Source organism: Ovis aries, chromosome 13, assembly GCF_016772045.2.
Source record: "Ovis aries strain OAR_USU_Benz2616 breed Rambouillet chromosome 13, ARS-UI_Ramb_v3.0, whole genome shotgun sequence".
Classification (NCBI taxonomy): Eukaryota; Metazoa; Chordata; class Mammalia; order Artiodactyla; family Bovidae; genus Ovis; species Ovis aries.
In genome coordinates, this window is record NC_056066.1 from 63,637,795 (window position 1) to 63,657,018 (window position 19,224).

General features: G+C 41.4%; 1 protein-coding gene and 1 non-coding gene across 24 annotated transcripts in view; both read left to right on the forward strand.

Annotated features, from left to right (window-relative positions):
- The window catches only part of ASIP (agouti signaling protein), a 76,722-nt gene that overhangs the window by 46,257 nt on the left and 11,241 nt on the right, over positions 1-19,224 (forward strand). For 3 of the 23 annotated variants that reach the window (XM_060396823.1, XM_060396824.1, XM_060396821.1), the window contains one exon: positions 7,053-7,149. The exons of 14 other annotated variants lie outside the window; for them this stretch is intronic. The gene's annotated coding sequence lies outside the window, so the exon portion shown is untranslated. Of the gene's footprint in view, positions 1-2,919; positions 3,098-7,052; positions 7,150-18,461; positions 18,518-19,224 lie in introns of all 23 variants that reach the window. 6 more of the 23 variants (XM_042229585.1, XM_042229577.1, XM_042229583.1 and 3 more) reach the window with 4 other exon arrangements.
- Positions 17,476-17,675, forward strand: LOC114117712 (small nucleolar RNA SNORA73 family). Its single transcript, XR_003591367.1, has one exon. It is a non-coding gene; the product is annotated as a small nucleolar RNA SNORA73 family (small nucleolar RNA).

The following is a 19,224-nucleotide window of genomic DNA, read 5'->3' on the forward strand; positions in this document are numbered from 1 at the left end:
AGGCCCACTTGACTTCACATTCCAGGATGTCTGGCTCTAGGTGAGTGATCACACCATTATAGTTATCTGGGTCATGAAGATCTCTTTCGTACAGTTCTTCTGTGTATTCTTGCCACCTCTTCTTAATATCTTCTGCTTCTGTTAGGTCCATACCATTTCTGCCATTTATTGTGCCCATCTTTCAACATACCCCACTGCTTTTGAAGAGTTGGAATCATACAGAGAGAAAATAGAATGTTTCCTCTTGAAAAGAATGTTGATAGCTTGTAGTCAGAATCAAGAATCATAGTATTTCCAAATGGTCTTAAATATTTATTAGTATATGTACTAATAAGTTTTTCACTTACTATATACACAGTGCATTACACACATAGTAATTATCTATACTTCTAAAGATTTAATTATCTACATAGATAAATCTCAAGTAATAATAGTGAACACATAGTGCTTACTATATGCACTGTGTATATAGTAAGAGCTTTACATATTTTAACTTATTTAATTCTCACAGAAGGCCTATGAGGTTTGTACAGTTACTATCCCTATTTTTCATATGGGAAACTGAGGTTCAGAGAGGTTAAGCAACCTACCCAAGATCACAGAGATAGCATGGTAGAAAGATGATAGGAGCCCAGGCTATCTGCCCTGGAATCTTAGTGTTTGACCATCAGGCTATACTACTTCTCAGTAGTATGATATTGCTGAAAATCAAGATGTAGGATACATATAGTAGAAACCATTTATGTAAATGTTTAAAACCCTCAAAACATTTCTGTGGGTTTTGTTGTTGTTGTTGTTGTCTTTTTTACAAAATCGTGTATCTAGGAGTATAAAAATATTCATGAGACTGGTACTCACCAACTCAGGCTGGATTGTGTTTACCTCTGGGAGAAGAAGGAGAAATTAATGGGGAGCCATATTATAACATTCTATTTCTTTGTTTAAAACTCTGAAGCAAATGGGGGTTAACACATGGTTGAATATGGGTTTCCCAGGTGGCTCAGTGGTAAAGAATCCTTGTTTGATCCCTACATTGGGAATATTCCCTGGAGGAGGGCATGGCAACCCACTCCAGTATTCTTGACTGGGAAATCCCATGGACAGAGGAACCTGGCTGTCTACAGTCCATGGGGTCACAAAGAATTGGCTACAACTTAGCACCTGAGCATGCTTGTGGGTGAATTTAACAGTTTATGTGACTTGTCCAAAGTCACATAAAAGTAACAATTTTTTTTTTTTGGCTTCACTAGACCAACCAGTCCATTCTAAAGGAGATCAGTCCTGGGTGTTCTTTGGAAGGAATGATGCTAAAGCTGAAACTCCAGTACTTTGGCCACCTCATGCGAAGAGTTGACTCATTGGAAAAGACTCTGATGCTGGGAGGGATTGGGGGCAGAAGAAGGGGATGACAGAGGATGAGATGGCTGGATGGCATCACCAACTCGATGGACATGAGTTTGAGTGAACTCTGGGAGTTGGTGATGGACAGGGAGGTCTGGCGTGCTGCAATTCATGGGGTCACAAAGAGTCAGACACAACTGAGCAACTGAACTGAACTGAACTGAGGTCTTTGTTGTGGCCCATGGGCTTTCTCTAGCTGTAGCACACTGGGGCTTCTCTGTCTGTGGCACACGGGCTTCTTGTTGCTGTGCTAATGTTGTTGTTGTTGTTGTGGAGCATGGACTCTAGAGCATGCAGGCTCTCCAGTTGAGGCACGCAGGCTTCATTGCCCTGCTGTGGGATCTTAGTTCCCTGACCAGGGATCTAACCTGTATTCCCTGCACTGGAAGGCGGATTCTTAACCACTGGCCCATACAGTAAGTCCCAAGGTGGAATTTTTTTTAATAGATCACTGAGTCTCATTCTCCCATTTAGGATTTGAGAACAGTCTGTATAGATTAGGAAACCAACCAGATAGTAATCTGTTCAAGGGCCTACTGCAAGTCAGTGGCAGAAAACAAGTCCCTAGACTTCAGAGCACTTTTCACTCTCACCACCACCCTTTCCTATATCCTGCCATTCTTTCCTACATCCTACATTCTGTTTTACCTCCTGATTTACCCCCAAAGTTTCATTTTTTTTTTCTTCCTGCTGGACAACTTGTATTTGTCCTGTTGGTTAATTTCTTTTAAAGAAATAATTTTTGATTGCTCACTTATATTCCATTGCTCCATATTCAAATAGGATTATATTTTAGAGTCATAGGGCTTCCCTTGTGGCTCAGCTGGTGAAGAATCCGCCTGCAATATGAGAGACCTGGGTTCGGAAGATCCCCTGGAGAAGGGAACAGCTATCCACTCCAGTATTCTGGCTTGGAGAATTTCATGGCTAGTCAAGGCTATGGTTTTTCCTATGGTCATGTATGGATGTGAGAGTTGGACTGTGAAGAAGGCTGAGAGCTGAAGAATTTATGTGTTTGAACTGTGGTGTTGGAGAAGACTCTTGAGGGTCCCTTGGACTGCAAGGAGATCCAAACAGTCCATTCTAAAGGAGATCAGCCCTGGGATTTCTTTGGAAGGAATGATGCTAAAGCTGAAGCACCAGTACTTTGGACACCTCATGAGAAGAGTTGACTCATTGGAATAGACTGATGCTGGGAGGGATTGGGGCAGGAGGAGAAGGGGACAACAGAGGATGAGATGGCTGGATGGCATCACCGACTTGATGGACATGAGTTTGGGTGAACTCCGGGAATTGGTGATGGACAGGGAGGCCTGGCGTGCTGCAGTTCATGGGGTTGCAAAGAGTTGGACACAACTGAGCGATTGAACTGAACTGATAGTCCATGGGGTTGCAAAGAGTTGAACATGATTGACCTACTTTCACTTTTACTTTAGAGTCATAAGGCCCAATCAGCACCAGAGTCAAGCCTTTATGCCTTTTCTCCTTTTAACTCCTTCTTCTTATTTTTTCCCTTAGCTCTATCTTCCATAGCCCTCAAGTCCCATCATCTAGTAGCCAGCAGACTCAAGATGTTGTCTCCTCCCAATTTCGTATTTGAACTCTTGATTTATCTGAAGAGCTTACTTGGTGGGTCATACAATGAATGAAAATTTAGAAAACCATCGCATTTGTGGAGTGCCCCACAGTTTTCAAGGTGTCTACATGGTTTCATTTGATCTTTTTGGCCCAGGGTGGGGAGCAGATGAGATAGCGGGTTCAGACAGTTTCTATGACTTACCCAAGATTGCAGAAAGAAAGTAACAAAACCTGAACAGAATCCACATCTTCTGACTGTATTCACTTCTCTTTCCAATTGTCCCTGTATCCATAAACCACGAAAAAGAAGTTGGTCCCTACAAATAAGGATAAATCAATTAAGGACTAGGGATCATCACTGCCTATCACATTCTTTCACCACCATCACCAGCAAAACAGATAATACTTGCTGCATGGCCTTATATTAAGCTGCTCTTCTCTGCAGAACTTCAAAACTTCACATCACCCAGGGGTCATAAGTTGTGACCTTGTAAATTCCAGTTTGTTCAAATAAAGCTCAAGTGAGCAAGAAGAGGAAAACCACAGACTAATCACTTATCATGTCAGCAGAAGGGCAACCCTTCAACTGTTGAAATTTATGTAGAAATTTTTAAAATTATGAGACCAACATTGAAAGTTCCCAAAGAGATTTTACTAATAAAGCAGGCTGCTGCTGCTGTTAAGTTGCTTCAGTTGTATCAGACTCTGTGCGACCCCATAGACGGCAGCCTACCAGGCTCCCCCATCCCTGGGATTCTCCAGGCAAGAACACTGGAGTGGGTTTCCATTTCCTTCTCCAATGCATGAAAGTGAAAAGTGAAAGTGAAGTCGCTCAGTTGTGTCCAACTCTTCGAGACCCCATGGACTGCAGCCAACCAGGCTCCTCCGACCATGGGATTTTCCAGGCAAGTGTACTGAAGTGGGGTGCCATTGCCTTCTCCGAATAAAGCAGGCTAGGCCTCAGCAATATGCCTACCTAGAGTTTAACTTCTCCACCGAGTGCTCCTTAGCCCACCCAGAATTTCTGAAAGAAGCTAAATTAAACCCTTCTTTGGCAGGATGTGTTTTTCCAGGTTAACTCATTAGGGCAAAGTTCCATTCTCTCTCCTGGGATTGATTCTGAATTAAAGTCTCATTAAATCCTGCCCATGGGTATCCTCAGTGCAGCCACTTCCTTTCCAACCCTTTACACCCTCAGTGTCAACACCAATTCTAATGCTGGAGAGAAACGTAGGGAGACCAGACCACAAGGCTTGCGGCCATCAGAATGAGTATGAAGGCAGTCTTCACTTGGCTGAAGGCAGAAATGCAATGAGGAAGCCAGCTACTGGGAGTTCCCGGGGTCTTTTAAAAATCTCACAGCAACACATCTTGCCTCTGCTGCATAAGGACAGGGAAGACGCTCAGCTCTGGCTTCCCTTAGAGATAAAAAGACACTGTAAGTAGGAAAAAAATTTTTCTTTTCTTCTGCTGCCTACAGAGATCCTATCTCCTCCTCTGTGTTTAAGTTTTGAATGGCTAGAGAGCCCCTCTAGCCATAAGCACTGCTCTTTACTTTTTGTACTTTTGTAAAAAAAAAAAAAGCAAACCTGCTCTGCTGTTCCATTTTCTGCTGCTTTTCTGATGATGAAACATTTTTTTCTTTGCATTGTGGATCAGTGAGACTCTTCCTGCCTGTGAGATGGAGTGAAGTTTAAAATAATTTTTGCAGTAGGGTTGTTTTCTTGTTCTTGTCCTTGAAATGAGGGTTGAGCTAGCCCCAGCCTGCTCTGTTACAAGGTGAGAACCAGATTCCTTTGGCCTCCACTTTTTGAGGGGAAGCATTATCAATTTAAATATGCTTTCAGGGAGAAGGGTGGGTGATAAAGCTACGGTTACTTTTGAAAGTTTAAAGAATTTTGTGGATCATCCTTCATTTCTTCATTTTCAGGAAAGCTAAACAGATTTATTTTTTTCACTTTTGTGGATCAGAGTAGTTTAGCACAAAGAAAGCAGTCTACCTTTTGTGGGCTAGTAGCTTCTTATTACTCTATACCCTGCTTTTTCCACTATCTAGCAGCAAAAGAAAAAAATTACTTAGAAAGACATACTTTAAAATCTCAGCCCTGATGCCAGAATCACATTTTAGTGCTTCTTTAATGTCTTCAGGAAGTCACCAGTAGTATCAGATTTCTAATGTCTTTCAGAGAGTAGAATTTGGGATTTCAGATCAGTCTTCATGTGAAAATGGGTTCATTTCATGTTTATTAGAGCAAAACCAGACAACCAAACTTCCATTTGTTGGCAGTCTCCCTTTTCCTTTCCAAGTGTTTGGTTTTTCAGGGTGGATGCCCATTTCAGCACATTTTAATGCCCCTTTGAGGAAAGCTTGGATTAATATTTTCAATTGTGGATGCATTTGTTCTGTTTCAGCAACACTGGACCCTTGTTCTGCCATTTTCATTGGAGAGGCTCCAGGAGGCTTAAGAGATGAAACATTGGAGTCACTTTGGATTTTCTTTGGCTATTTTAGGGGCTTTTGTGAGAGTGAGAGATCTTGACCCATTCTAAAACACAATTTCACAGGTGTCTGTCTCAAAACCTTTTCTACTTTGTCTAAACACAAAGTTTCTCTAATTCACACATGTTCTTAAGATTTGCTCGGCTGTATTCCCTTTGGTCTGCCTTGATCCTTTTCTGCAGAAAATTTCTCTGACATCAAAGCCTCTTCCCTTCCTTCTGCTGAAAAGTTGTTGAGAGCTGTAGAAGACCATCCACCCAACTTCAGGCCACACTCAACAAGTAAAGAATACCCAAGCGAAAGGACTTCAGAACACTAGAAGACAGTATGATTCCTGGGCCAGAGAAAAGAGAGAAGTAGTTTCTGGAGAGTAAAACCATAATCAGTAAACTCCCCACAGTGATCTTTGTTGAGTGATAAGAACTGAATCAAGCCAAAGGGAATGATGTCAGGAGATTAATCATTTTAGCAGCTCCTACCAGCATTGCATTCCTTATACACTGTGGGAATGTGTATCTGGGAACTGGGACTCTTGAATCCTGTTTCAGTAGAACAGCAGACAGACTTCACATTGACATGCAGCTGCCAGGATGCTTTATGTCCTTTTGCTTCTTGAGGAGGAGCACAGCATGAAGCCTTCTTAAAATTCTAATGCAGAGCCTCTTGGGCAGAGCCTGAGCCTACCACATGGTTCCTGGTCTCAGAAGAAGAGTCCTGAAGCAGGCTGTCCACATAAAACCCAGACCAGAATATTATTAGAATATTCTCTAATAATAATATAATATCAGTTCAGTTCAGTTCAGTTGCTCAGTCGTGTCCAACTCTTTGCAACCCCGTGAATTGCAGCACGCCAGGCCTCCCTGTCCATCACCAACTCCCAGAGTTCACTCAAACTCATGTTGGACTCATGTACCTAGAGCAGAGCCTAATGTATAACAGGTACTTGATAAATGGAAGGTCTTATGACTCATGTCTCTGCCCTTGTCAATAATTAGCAACTTGACTTATCTTCCAAGGAAAAGAGTAGCACAGTAGAAAATGTTCTAAGCTTGACTCAACTGATTCAAGTGTCTGTTTGGGAAATCTCTTTCCTGCTGTCAGTTTCCTTATCTGTAGAACCAGAGTGAATGGACAGAATCAGTATTTTCACACATGGCTGTACATCACAATTGCCTGGAAACTTATTGAAAGTATGTCTCCCAAACTCCATCCCTGGAAGTTTAGATTCAGTGGGCCGAGGACAGGCTTTGGCATTTACATTTTGTAAAATTCCACGAGAAAATGGATGAACAAATGTGGTATATTTACAGTGGAATACTAATCAGCTATTGAAAAAAAGAACAAACTACTTAAACATATAAAAAAATGAATGAAGCCTCAAAGACATTATATTGAGCAAAAGAAGTCAGATACAAAAGCTGAATCATCATTCAGTATGATTCCATTTGCGTGCTCAGTCATTCAATCATGTCCTACTCTTTTGTGACCCTGTGGACTGTAGCCTACCAGGCTCCTCAGTCTGTGGAATTCTCTAGGCAAGAATATCAGTGTGGGTTGCCATTTCCTTTTCCAGGTGATTTTCCCAACCCAGGGATCAAACCTCCATCTTCTGCTTGGCAGGTATATTCTTTACCACTGAGCCACCTAGGACCCCCTGTGATTCCATTTATGTGAGTATAAAAACCAGCAAAATCAATCTATGGTGGTAGGAGTCAGAATAGACATTACCCCTGATGGGTGAAAATGGATATTGCCTGGAAAGAGGCACAGTGGAACTTTTAGGAATGGAAGAAATATTCTATGCCTTGATTTGAGTGGTGGTTACACAAGTATATAAAGTTAGAATTCATCAACCTTGATACATAAAATTGGTGCATTTTATTGTATAGAAATAATAATATCTTAACAAAGTACTGTTAGCAAAGGAGCAAAATGTTCTCCTGACAACCCTAATGCACAGCCAGGTTTAAGTTTCTTGGACAAGATGATTCCTAAGATCTCCTCCAGTGCTAAAGCTCTGTGGTTCTTATAACCTCATTTCAGGTCCCGTTAGTACTCTTGCCTGGAAAATTCCATGGACTGAAGAGCCTGGTAGGCTATAGTCCATGGGGTCACAAAGAGACAGGGACATGACTGAGTGACTTCACTTTTCACTTAGTCATTTTTATCCACAAATTAGATTATTTCTTTTACCTTTCTTTTTACATTTTTTATTTATTTTACTTTTGGCAGTGCTGGCTCTTGGTTGCTGTGCACGGGCTTTCTCTGGTTGTGGTGCACAGCTTCTTATTGTAGCGGCTTCTTTTGTTGTGGCACACAGGTTTAGTTGTTCCGCGGCACGTGGGATCATGCCAGACCAGGGATTGAACCAGTGTCCCCTGCTTTGGCAGGTGGATTCTTTACCACCGGACAGCCAGGAAATCCCTCTTTCACCTTTCTTGATTAAATGCAAGATCAAAGATACTAAGAAAAGCCATAGTGTGTTAGCGTTAGTCTCTCAGTCACGTCTGACTCTTTGTGACCCTATATTCTGTAGCCTGCCAGGCTCCTCTGTCTATGGGATTCTCCAGGCAAGAATACTGGAGTGGGTAGCCATTCCCTTCTCCAGGGGGTCTTCCCAACCCAGGGGTTGAATCCAGGTTTCCTGCATTGCAGGCAGATTCTTTACTGTCTGCGCCACCAGGGGAGCCCTAAGAAAAGCCATAGTCCTGAATATATCTTAGCACTCAGATAAGGGATGCTGCTGCAGTTTAAGAGTTGTCTAAGCCCCAGTACGACAGAACAAAGGCCAAGGGAAAAAATATGAAACCACCATCTGACTGAAATCTGCTATAATATGAAATCTGACATCTCTCCAGTCTTGTTGGCCCAAAGGGACCAACAAATCTGAGGATTTTCTGTTGCTGGTTTTCTTTTCTCTTCATTCATTTACCAAATATTTATTGAGTGGCTTGCTTTGTGCCAAGTACTGCTGGGTAGTGGGAGCAACAAAACGAATATGATAGCAAGGTCCCTGCCCTCAGGAAGTTTAAATTCTACAAGAAAAGGAAAGCCCATACAAAATAAATATTTATTATTAACAATTATTAATTGTTACATTGTGGGTAAGTGCTATGAAAGAAATAGGATGATGAGACAGATAAATACCAAGGAAGGACGCTTTTTAGATAGAGTGGTCAAAGGAGGGCCACCATTTGTACAAACAATATTTATACAGAGATCCAAAGATTGCCAATGATCCAGCCAGGTGAAGAACTAAAAGAATCAATTTCAAGACCAGGGAATGAACATTAGGGCCAAAGTAGAAGAAGTACAATATGTCTAAAACCTAGTAATTGAGTGGGAGAGTCTATCAGATGAGGGCAGAGTGAGTAACAACAGGGCCTTATAAGAATTTGTGGTTTTATTTAAAGAGCAGTGGGAAACTATTAAAGTCTTTAAGCAGGAGATGATATGTGATTTTAATTCCCCTCTCCCTACCCCTCAAAAAAAAATCTCTATATTATTTTGGAAATGGATGAAACAGGACAAGAATGAAGACAGGATGTTAATTACAGTTGTCCAGGCAATAGTCCCAGAGGTTCAGAATCTGCTGAATTGCTAATTAAAGCTACTCTAGCTTTAGTAACTCGGTTAACCAAAGACAGAGAACAAGAGCAAACAACTTCAGAAGTTAGTGAATTCCTCTTGCTCAGTTGGCCTTGTCTTTCTAATATTTTGCCCACATGTCTAGATGAGGCTGATTTAAAGGATCCCTCAGAAGGTGGGGCTCAGTCCCTAAAGTACCTTTCTTCAAACTCACTCACAAGAAGCAATCTTGAGAAGTGAGCCAAAATTTGTGACCAAGGCTCTCCAGGTGCTTTTCATAACTTTCTTTTTTCTCTTTTAGGGTCTCACGCTCACCCTCAGCAGAATCTACCCTCCTAACAGTGCCCCAAAACTCTCTCGAACCCTTCTTTCTTTGCTTCTTCTTTCCTTTCTTCAGAGGTCTGCCCTTGGATAGGAAAGTAGAAAACTAACCCAGTAGTACTAATTGCTACCAACTTAACCATGACCGAGAGCATTTGCACTTGATCCTTATAGCCCATAAGACATGCTATGGAACCTGACTAGTTAAGGGAAGATATTTTGAGGAAGAATGTGGCTTAAATTCTGTTTTGTGAATTATCCCTCTCTGTTTTCACACGGAATTCAGACTAGCTGACAGAGGTTGTTTGAAGGAAAACATTAACTGGAGACACCATTGATTGTGGACCCTGAGGCCTGGATCAGCAGGTAGAGGGATTCAGAGCAACATAGGGTGGGACTGGCTTTCCATAGAAATCTTAAGAGAGGGCAGTCCAGGCAGTCCCCAAGTAGAGGGCGCCATCTTACTTGGCTGAAGGCAAGAACCCAGAAAGAGGCCAGTGCAACGGGCCTGGAGGAGGCAAGACTTAAACAGGCTTCCGAAGGGAAGTATAGGATTTGCAGAGGAGATGATGAATGGCCATGACATTCTAAACAGGTGAATGGGAGAATTCCCTGGCAATTCAGTGGTTAGGAATCTGTGCTGTCACTCCCGAGGGCTTGGGTTCAATCCCTGGTCGGGAAACTAAAAATCCCTCAAGCCATGTGGTGTAGCCAAAAATGAAAGAAATAGCATAAAATAAACAAGGGGAATGAAGCCCTTGTTTTCACATTAGAAGGTACAAGTCCACAACTCTGCCCATAACTTGCTCCCTATTTTTCACCCAAGGTTGTAGAGAGAAAAGCTGGAGGTCAAGCATAAACCCATATCTAACAATGACTGATTCTCACTGATGCTGATGGTGCTAACTTTTCCTTCTCTCCCAACCTGGGCAAGTTGGAGTCCTCTTAGGGATAGGCAACACTAAGTCACAACCCTGGTCTTGTGAGTTGGATGAGCCATGGTTTATTCTTTTTAAAGAGAAACAGCCCATTCAGAGAGAAACAAAATCAACATCTCGGCTTGGCTATAAATAATTGCCCCACTCTTTAGAAAGTCTAAGACCTAAGAGCTCTGAATCTAATCAGTGTCTCAAAGGGCTGTGATCTACCATATACAGAGAGAGACCAGACCACAGTACAATTTATCTCTTCCTTTTTTTTTCAGTATTGTGAGAATATTTTTAAACATGGAGAATTTCATGTAACCTCCACCCAGAGTCATCCATATTTATTACTATATTTGCTTCAAGTCTTTTTTATTTAAAACAAATTACAGAGGGAACTCCCTGGAGGTCTAGTGTTTAGGACTCCATCCTTCCAAAAAAAATTACAGAAAAAGTTAGAGTTTCACTTACCCTCTTGTTCCAATCCCCATAATTTTTATATTTCTTCAACTTTTCCTCCCTACTTCACTTTCTCTTCTGTACTTTCCTTTTCTGACTATTTTGCGTGTGCTGCATGCTAAGTCACTTCAGTCGAGTCTGACTCTTTTCAACCCTATGGACTGCAGTCTGCCAGGTTTGTCTGTCCATGGGATTCTCCAGGCAAGAATACTGGAGTGGGTTGCCACGTCTTCTTCCAGGGGATCTTCCCAACCCAGGGATCAAACCCAAGTCTGCTGAGTCTCCTGCATTGGCAGGTGGGTTCTTTAGCACTAGTGCCACCTGGAAAGCCCCACCTGTTTAATTTTCTTCTCATTAATTCTTTTTTTTTTTTTCTTTTTTCACCATGCCACACAGCTTGTGGGATTTTAGTTCCCCAACCAGGGATTGAACCCCTGCATTCATCAGTGATAGCACAGAGTCCTAGCCACTGGACCACCAGGGAATTTCCCTCTTCTCATTAATTCTAAAACCTAGTGAGTTTAATATTTTATACACTCTTCTAAATATGTTTTTCAAAATAGAAGACCAATTTAAAAGGAAACTTCTTTAAGGATCTTGATTACTTTTCGGGTGTATATCTGGTCCTTATTTGAAACAGGTTTCCATTCCAAGATAAAAGTTATGATTATTAAATTATATGGTGCTTTTTCTTGTGTAACTTTTAAATTGCCTTTAGAATGTCTAGAATTCTAAAGATATTTTAAGCAACTTGCAGCAGTAGAATGAATTTATGGCCTCTCAGAATTACAATTTTGAGTAAAAACACTTAACATGCTATCTTAATTCTGGTTGTGTCAACTTCAGTTCAGTTGCTCAGTTGTGTCTGACTCTTTGCAACCCCATGGACTGCTGCACTCCAGGCCTCGAACTCATGTCCATTAAATCAGTGATGCCATCGAACCATCTCATCCTCTGTCGTCCCCTTCTCCTGCCTTCAACCTTTCCTAGCATCAGGGTCTTTTCCAATGAGTCAGTTCTTCGCATCAGGTGGCCAAAGTATTGGAGTTTCTGCTTCAGCATCAGTCCTTCCAATGTGTCAGCTTAAAATGAAAATTATTTTTTAATTATAAATTCTCCTGATTTAGACCCTATATTACTATCCTTACTAGACTTGGCTATAAATCATTGTCTGCTTTCTGAAATCAGATTTATTTTCAGAGGGCAAATTCTTACCATCAAAAGGAATATTCAACAGAGTGTATTGCAGCCTCTCTGAAGGGGATGCTGCTCATATGGAATCACAGCAGGTTATGTTACTGAACTCAGGTCTGGTTGCTTGTTGCTCAAAAATTATTTGAGAGGCAAGTGTTGGTAGAAATAGAAAATGTTGCTTTTAATCAGAAAGCCAGCTTTCTAGGGAGAAAGTGGACTCATGTCCCCAAAAACCAACTCTGAAGATTCTGCTAGGCCATGGAAGTTTTTTAAGGGAAAAGGGGACGTAATCTGTTAATCATTGAGATAGGGGACCACACTTATTGCCATATTCCTTGTGTGCAGGCTTGTTGACTACTTGTAATCTTTCTTTAGATAATATCTTGTTCATATAATTTGTTTGTGAGATTACTGAAGGGAAGACTAGGGAAGAGATCTGGTCATCTGTTAATTACTTATTCTTCATTTCTAGTGTTTTGATCTACAGAAAGAACCAACATATTAGGCAAGATATTATGTGATCAAAAGATGTGAAAAGTGTGCTTGGGCAGGAGATGAGTAGAGCATGGTGGTGGTGGTGCCTGGCTTAAGGTTAGTTACAGTATAGGTTTGCTAAAGTGACAAGACAAAAGGGGCCTCCTCCATAGATGCTTACAGTTAGAGTTAGAAGAGACCTTGACCATCTAATTCAAATCCTTTTTTGTACAGGTGAAGAAAAAGTGCCCATAGAGAGAAAGTAACTTTCTAGAAGTCCCACAGTGAATTCCTGGCAGGGCCGAGCCTAGAACCTAGGTCCATTTTGGCCTCTGCTCCATTAAGATGTCTCATGCCTGGAGCACAGTCAGCTGCAGGGAATGTCTAGAAGCAATCTTATCCTTGTATAACCTATTGCTGAAACTATTGAGTGTAATTTAATGTTTCCCCTAATCCACAAACTTTATTTTTTTCTCAGAAACTTCTTTATAGCCACCATGTCACACTATTAGTATCAGCTTTCTCATTCTTATAACCAGAAATGGTTTCATGAGTATTCATGTGAGCAGTTGCTTAGGGCCTCATGCTTGCTTAGTTTAAGGTGTTCCTTGAAATTCTTAACTTTTTAGCAAGTGGTTCCACATTTGCATTTTGCACAGAACTCCACAAATTAGGCAGCATGCTGGTAACTTACACCTCATGAGATAGAAATGAGAAAGAAAATGGTCTCCCCATTTTGTTAGGAGATTGTAATGAAACACCTAGAACTATCCCTTGGAAGAGGATCAGAAACTTGGCACCTGTACTCCTGACTCAGATCACTGACTACTTCCCACAACCCCAGGCCACCAACCTAGTTTGGATGTGCAGGACCTAATGATCATCTCACTACGTGATTTGGCTTCTTAAGAAAAGCTGTAAGCAACCTAAATGTCCATCAGCAGAGGAATGGATAAAGTAGATGCAGGACATATATACAATGGAATACTACTCAGCCCTTAAAAAGGAACAAAATTGGGTCATTTGTAGAGACATGGATAAACCTAGAGACTGTCATACAGGGTGAAGTAAGTCAAAAGGAGAAAACCAAACATCACATATTAATGCATATATGTGGAATCTAGAAAAATGGTATAGATGATCTTATTTGCAAAACAGAAATAGAGGCACAGACATGGAGAACAAACACATGTACAACAAGGGGAGGAAGGGGGAGTAGGATGAATTGGGAGATTGGGATTGATATATATGATATATATATGATTGATATATATGATATGTATATGATTGATTGATATATATGATGTATATATGATTGATATATATGATATATATTTTGACTATGTATAAAATAGATAACTAATGAGAACCTACTGTATAACAGAGAACCCTACTGAGTGCTCTGTGATGACCTGAGTAGGAAGGAAATCAAAAAAAAAGGGGATATATGTATATGGAGGGCTGCTTCCATTTGCTGTACAGTAGAAACCATTTATGTTGGTGAGAAAGCAATTTCAGTTTTGAACCATGAATTTTAAATCATTATAACTAGGCTCAAACACATCTTTATTAATCAAAATCAGGATGATTACAAGTAACAGTTTTGTCAATGAGAAAGTTTATTCTTGTACCATAAAAAATCTAACTTTTGGGGTTCGACAAACTCTTAGAAAGCATTTTCTGCTTCCTGCTGGTTGTAGAAGCCTTTTCCCTGCAAAAAGTTGTCCAGATACTTGAGGAAGTGATAGTCAGTTGGCAAGAGGTCAGGTGAATATGGCTGATGAAGCAAAACTTGTAACCCAATGTATTCAATGTTTGTTTGTTTTTTATTTTTAAAATATTTTTTTTTAATTGAAGGATAATTGCTTTACAGAATTGTGTTGGTTTCTACCAAATGTTAACATGAATCAGCCATAGGTATACATATGTTCCCTCCTTTTTGAACCTCCCTCCCACCTTCCTCCCCATCCCACCCCTCTAGGTTGTTACAGAGACCTGGATTGAGTTTCCTTAAAAAAGCTAGGGATAAAACCACCATATGACCCTGCAATCCCACTACTAGGCCTAAACCTGGAAGAAGCCAAAATTCATTCAACTTTTGAAGCATTGGTTGTGCAATGTGTGGTGGGGCGTTGTGGTGGAGAAGTGGGCCCTTTCTGTACCATGCTGGCTGCAGGCATTGCAGTTTTCCATACGTCTCATCGATTTGCTGAGTATGTTTCTCAGATGTAATGACTTTGCTGGGATTCAGAAAGCTGTAGTGGATCGGACAGGCAGCAGATCTCCAAACAGTGGGCATGACCTTTTTTTGGTGCAAGCTTGGCTTTGGGAAGCGCTTTGGAGCTTCTCCTCAGTCCAACCACTGAACTGGTCATTGCCAGTTGTCATGTCAAATCCATTTTTTGTCACACGTCACAACCCAATCAATAAATGGTTCATTATTGTTGCATAAAATAAGAGAAGATGACACTTCAAAATGATGATTTTTAAAATTTTCAGTCAGTTCATGAGGCACCCACTTATCGCACTTTTTCACATTTCCAATTTGCTTCAAATTCTGAATGACCGTAGAACAGTTGATGTTGAGTTCTTTGGCAACTTCTCCTGTAGTAAGAGGATCAGCTTCAATGATGGCTCTCACTTGTCGTTGTCAACTTCTGATGGCCAGCCACTGCACTCCTCATCTTCAAGGCTCTTGTCTCCTTTGCAAAACTTCCTGAACCACCACTGCACTGTACGTTCGCCAACCGTTCCTGTGCCAGAAGCACTGTTGATGTTGCAAGTTGGCTCTGCTGCTTCATGCACCATTTTGAACTCGAATAAGAACATTGCTTGAACTTACTTTCTATCTAGACATCATTTCCCTAGTCTAAAATAAAAATAAACAGCAAGTAATAAGTCATTAGCCAAAACAAAGCAAGAAATGTACATTAAAGTGATATGTAACATAATCACATTTATTTAAGAATGTATTCCAATATTAAAACAGCACAGTTCAACAATGCAAAACTGTAGTTACTTTGCACCAACCTAAATAACACAACATTGTAAAGCAACTGTACTCTAATAAGGATTTTTTTTTAAAGCTCTAGCCAAATAATTGATTAAAATAAGATGGAAATCTCAGTAATTGGCTTTGGCAGTGCACATTTGGCTACCAGTGGCCTGATGGCTATAAAAGGAAGCCTCCCTCTAGGGCAGGAAATTCAAGGAGACTGCCAAAGGGAAAGGACAGCAGAGGCTGTTTGCGAAATAGAACCATGAGAAAGAGGGAAGAACTGGCAAGAACAGCACAGAATGTCTGAGCACTCCAGGAGCTACAGCCCCAAATTGGAAGGAGGCTGAGGAAAGCAGAGGCCAACAATAATCCATGAAATCACCCAAGACCCTGAGCAGTTTAACCACACTCTTTTTTCTGCCTACCTGAGGCATTTATTTCACTTGTACCTCAACTCTAGCACTTCTCTCCTCCTTTTTTTGTTAGTTATTTGTTTGTTTGCCATCTAAAGTCAGGGACTTGTTTTTCTAGGGACCCTTTATTCATCTTTTTTGGCTTCACCATGCAAGCTTTCAGGATCCTAGTTCCCTTTACCAGGGATCGAACCCAGGCCTATGGCAGTGAAAGCACTGAGTCTTAACCACTGAACTGACAGGGAATTCCCATATTCATTTATATTGACCATATAGTAAATTGACTCAACTGAGAGAAACATTTATTGAGGGCTTATTTTGTGCTGAGCTTAGGCATTAGGGCCAGGGGTAGTAGGGAGGCAATGGGCATGGAGATGAGTAAGGCAAAGGCTCTGCCCTTAATGAGTCTTCAGCCTAGAAGAGACAGAAAAATAAACAAATTATTACAATACAGTGTGTCTAGGGAGGAGACACTAAACTTCCCTGGAGAGAGGTGACAGGGATTCACGTCAAGTCCCATGGCATTCAAAAAGTATTTGTTGCTTGATTGGCTGTTCTTCTTGTTAACTAAGTAGGTAAAGCATATTGTCACTCTCCTGCTACCCCAGAAATTTTCATCATTAATAAGCCTGGGTGAACATTAAGGAATGGGTCAGTAGCCCCATTGGGACCTCCCATGCTCAGCCCAGCCAGGCATATCACCAACCACCCAGGTGGATGACATGTGTAAGGCAGCGGGATCCTTCTGCAGCTGCTGAACATCTGGTGTGAGGAATCTAGGTAACTATGAACAAGAGATATTACTCCTCTGGTCCAGACCCTCAGTATTTGGTACAGCTAGTTTGGCTGAGAAACTAAACCACAACAAAAATTAAGTGTTGCTTCTCCCAGCTTTTGGCACATCAGAAACTGTGGCTATGAGCCAGAAGAGTAACAGGCTTTGAGAGCGTTCCAGGGCAGAGCAAGAGCCCCAGGTAATAGGAAGATATGCCATGAGAAAGCCCCACATTTTACTGACAGCAGCAGTAGGTACTGAGAGCAAATTGCATGCTGAATTTAAGGTACAAAAGGGGAGGAGGGTCTTGAAAATTCCCCAGGCTCACTATCACACAACAAATATAATTCTCTGTCCAGCTTATTAAAATCCTTTGGTGGTGTGTCAAACAGCTTCTAATATTTTATTTCTATCCTCCTTTATTGTTTCTTCTTGTTGTTGTTGTTCAGTCATTCAATTGTGTTCAATTCTTTGCAACCATGGGCTGCAGCACTGCAAGCTTCCTGTCCTTCACCATCTCCCAAAGTTTGCTCAAATTCATGTCCATTGAGTTGATGATGCCATCCAACCATCTCATCCTCTGTCACCCCCTTCTCCTTTTGCCTTCAGTCTTTCCCAACATCAGGGTCTTTTCCAGTGAATCAGTTCTTTGCATCAGGTGGCCAAATTATTGAAGCTTCAGCATCAGTCCTTCCAATGAATATTCAGGATTGATTTCATTTAGGATTAACTGGTTTGATCTCCTTGCTGTCCACAGGACTCTCAACAGCCTTCTCCAACACCGCAGTGTGAAAGCATCAAAGTGTTTCTATTACAAAGTGATAACATGCTTGTAAAAAATTCAAATACATCCAGTGTGGATACCCCAGGAGGTCACTCTCCCCAGACTCTAAGTGGTGTATGGGAGTGCAGGGCTCTGTCCCGTGATGTGCAATCCCTTTCCACAATGTTGGAGGTGAAGCTGGCCATTGCATCTGCACCTGCATATTCCTATAGCTTCTCAGAGTCCTATGGACAATGACTGAGAAGACAAACCATGCAGGAAGCATCTAAAAAAAAAAAAATCCTGGCTCCCCTCCCAGGTGCCACCAGCACAGCCCAGAGCAGGCTGTCAGGACTTCAGCTGATAAACACCTAGCTAGGTCAGCAGCTAATATTGTTTGCAGTCTTCAAGAAGATTCTGCTGCCTTCACCTCTTCTTCATTTCTCATCTTTCACTGTACCTCTGTCCCAATAGGTGGTTAGCCATCCCCCATCACTGGGACATTACAATTCTTTCCTTTCCTTTGGGGACCAAGGCCTTGACCTAAAGGATGAAGGTGTCAGCTTATCCCCAGTATCATAGCTAAGGGGATGTCTGTGGCATACACTCAGTGCCCACTGAATACTGCTACACCATCTCTCTACCTTACAGAGGTGCTCTGGACACTGCTGTCTCCCGTAGCCCCTCAATCAACCCTTACACATTAGTACTCAAGTGCGTGCACACACACATGCGCAAACACAGATCAACACTCCTGAGGTGTATAAACCACTCACATTTAGCCATGACTTTTCATGCCCTCTTTTTCAGACTTTAATCAGATTCAGTCACACTAATACATTTATAAATGCCTCAGCTCTTAAGGGTACACAAAATCCTTCTTTACAAAATCCTTCTTTGTGCGACTACTTCACCTCCCCAAAGTTCAGGAAGCGGGAATCAGAAATTATGGATTATAGAATGTTAAAATAGGTCTTTCCATGCTTTCATCCATTAAACAAATCTGTATTCAAGTCGTACTCTGTGCCTTGTAATGTGTACCGGGTTGTATAGTTCTCTCCTCTCATTTCACAGATGAGACAGCAGAGGCCCAGGTGAGCTGAGGGTGCACACAGTCTCTTAAATGGCAGGTATATCCGTGAAACCTCACTCCCTTTCTGGATTCTTTATATCCACATACTGAAGACACACTCATCTTAAGTCCTAAGCAGTAACTTAAAGCAGATGATGAGTTTAAGAGGAAGAATTGCCATCAGTGATACCACCGATCAGAGAACATTCTTCACTACTACGGAGTGGGAGGACAGATTACTCTTAAAAAGCAATTACACAGGTCACTGCTGGAGAAGGAAATGGCAACCCACTCCAGTGTTCTTGCCTGGAGAATCCCAGGGATGGCGGAGCCTGGTGGGCTGCCATCTCTGGGGTCGCACAGGGTCGGACACGACTGAAACGACTTAGCAGCAGCAGCTGCTGCTGTCAGCATTATGATCCTGTATTAGCAGATGAAGTGTGTGTCCCTGCTGAGGAGTAATAGCACCAAGGCTTTGTATAGGTTCCCAACCCATTACCTGAAATGGCAAAGTCCCCCAACTCTGAAAACTGTTTTTTTTTTTCCCTTTGCTGACTCATTTGGCAACAAAATCTGTCCTGAACTGATGCAAATCAATTCTCAATCTTTGTTTATTCTTTGTATATCCACACCTTTCTGCTTCAGAAGCATCAATATGTTTGTAATGGGTGCTTCTAGACCCCATATATGTGGTTTAATATGGTATACAGAAGATACTGTTTTCTAAAATCCACAAAATCCTGAATTAAAAAAAAAAAAAGAAAA